This window comes from Orbicella faveolata, unplaced genomic scaffold (genome assembly GCF_042242905.1).
Source record: "Orbicella faveolata isolate gen_17 unplaced genomic scaffold, um_ofav_v1 contig_25, whole genome shotgun sequence".
In the NCBI taxonomy this organism is placed as follows: Eukaryota; Metazoa; Cnidaria; class Anthozoa; order Scleractinia; family Merulinidae; genus Orbicella; species Orbicella faveolata.
In genome coordinates, this window is record NW_028301553.1 from 31,707,501 (window position 1) to 31,710,000 (window position 2,500).

At 38.4% G+C, this 2,500-nt stretch overlaps 1 protein-coding gene and 1 long non-coding RNA gene across 2 annotated transcripts in view; both read left to right on the top strand.

Annotated features, from left to right (window-relative positions):
• Positions 1–213: 213 nt before the first annotated feature.
• The window catches only part of LOC110057926 (uncharacterized), a 20,702-nt gene continuing 18,415 nt past the window's right edge, over positions 214–2,500 (top strand). The window contains exon 1 of the mRNA XM_089293854.1: positions 214–663. The gene's annotated coding sequence lies outside the window, so the exon portion shown is untranslated. The remainder of the gene's footprint in view (positions 664–2,500) is intronic.
• LOC149109909 (uncharacterized) overlaps positions 1,398–2,500 on the top strand; it is a 2,313-nt gene continuing 1,210 nt past the window's right edge. The window contains exon 1 of the long non-coding RNA XR_016208829.1: positions 1,398–1,733. This is a non-coding gene — a long non-coding RNA (uncharacterized LOC149109909). The remainder of the gene's footprint in view (positions 1,734–2,500) is intronic.

The following is a 2,500-nucleotide window of genomic DNA, read 5'->3' on the forward strand; positions in this document are numbered from 1 at the left end:
CCGACAAGCGAACCTAAGCCTCAGCTCATTGATCAACAATGCGTTGTGTATAACTTCAAGTGTGACCAGTGCGATGCTGGTTATGTCGGTTACACCCGTGGCCATCTGTTCGTACGCGTTGATGGACATAGAAGCAAGACCTCGTCAGTACGCAATCACTATGATAATAGACACGCAGGCAGGACTCCGGATGACCTTCGCAATTGTTTTAGCGTGTTGAAAAAATGCCACAACAAGTTTGATTGTCTCATTAACGAGATGTTACTCATTAAACAATTACGACCGTCTTTAAATGTACAATCAGACTCAGTTCGCGCTAAAGTCTTTGTCTAACTTATGCAAATTAGAAACTCTGAACTCTTAGTTACTCTTGAAATCGCATATTTAATTAGTTTCCCTTGACAATGGTGCCAAGATGTCGCCGAAACGTCGGATTTGTCTATCGTTAGTTTTTGCCTGTATATATTTGATGACTTGGTTGCATTATTCAATTGGCTGCAGGTTAATTCTATTTTTACCATCACTAGACATTGTCAAATTGAATAATTTATACGAAATAATATCGATGGCGCATGCTAGGTCCTTGCTTTGTAGGTCATTGTTTTCCAGACACGGAATCTTCTGTGATGCGGATTGAACAGATCAAAGTTTATGGAAGCGAAGGTATGAGTCACTTACATTTTGCGTGTTTTTGCACTACACGTAGACCATAACGTAAATCCCACTAATTCTCTAAGAGTAGCGTAGGCCAACTCTGGGCGAAATATGAAAAAAAAAAAAGGTATTTCATTCAGCAGGTGCCACCACTGGCTCGATGCTAGTGGACATAAATTCTGGCTCGCTGCAAAAACATTTATTCGCACCGTTACGTTCTTTAAGCACCGTTTGCAAATTTTTCTTTGCGTTCGAAAGTGGAAATAACACGTATATCGAAGTTATATTAACCTTTTTAATGCACTTCGTTTCCTTTTTTTTGGCTTTCGTTTCCTTATTCCGTCTCAAAGTTTGATCATGTCAAAATGATTATTTTTGACTGACTGAGCATTAGCTAACCTACAACAATATCCAAGTTTTTACTAGCATTACAGGTTAATTAAGAACGTAAATCCGAAATCATCGAGAATCGGCCGACAGTAGCAAAATAATGAATTTTTTCTTATATGACCAAAAGAACCCATTTGGCTAACTATTGTCGGAAATGACACCAAAAGGTTCGATTTCCTTTTCCTTTCTTCGAAATTTGCAAAACTTGAAAATTCGGTCACAGGGCCTTCAGCGGGGGCAATGAGGCTTGAAATTTGGCACATGTTCAACATGCTCGTATGGACGTACCAAACGTTGTCTTAACATGTCCTTTACACAGTTTGTGGGCCATCTCTTAAACTTTACTCGGGGCTAAATTTTGTTTTAAAATGTTGTTTTTTTACAAAATAGTTAACCCTCGGAAGCTGAACCATTTACGGACCTAAAGTGACAAGGCTAATATTAGCAAACTTTGAACTTGTCAAATGCTGTCTGTTATATTTCAGTCAAGTAAATAAATATAACCAAATAAAAGCAGGTTCTTTATTCTACTTGCCTGGAAAAAATTGCAGGTGGCCTGTAAAAACTGTTCCGTTGGGAGAATTTTCTGTGAGGTCATTTTGACGCATATCTCACTTTTAATTTTTTATTGCGCAATTGCTATTATTTCCGACTTTTTCATTTTATACATTCCCACTAAATCTTTTAAAGTGCCACTGAAACGAAATTTTCGTACTCTCTTTTATTAGCCCAATTTGTAGTTTCAAACGTGCTTAAAATAATGGTGAACTTTATTTCTGTCAAATCCTAACGGAAAGTGCTTTTTTTAGCTGCTGAAATCGACTTTTTGGAGCAAAACTGTGTCCGGGCTCTGGAACCGAATTTAAGGACCTTGTGACGTCACTGGTTGTATTCACGCAAGAAGCGCTATAGATTCTCTCTTGTTTTCACTTGATTTATTCAAGTCTACTTTTCATATTGTCGATACCTGCTAGTTTTCTACCTTGTAATTTCTGTCCAGTCTTGACAGGAAATACATATCATGAACGTTGGAGGGCGCCAAAGAGTGTAGATTCACCAAAATAAATGCTACAGATTAGAACAGCTCAGTTACTTTTCGAACATCTTGAGTACTCGATTGGAGATTTCGAAGACGAGTGTGGCAACTTTTATGTCACGTCCTAAAGCCTTAACACGATATTTCGTCGTCTGTTTTCAGCCTGGTTCTGAAATTTGGATTCTCACGTTTATCTAAGGTCTATAACACAAGGTTCGAATATATCCTCGGCAACTATACTGCGGTAAAAGCCGTAAGCGCATCAGCCATCCGCACAATCACGAAGTTATTAACGGTCCACAAACTTTGAGTCGAGTACTTCTTTGCACACAGAGGGCATCTTTTTATGATACTAATAAGTGAGAGTTCTTGTGGTAGACAAAATGTATCTTTGAAAATTGTGATCCGCAGCAGGGTTTG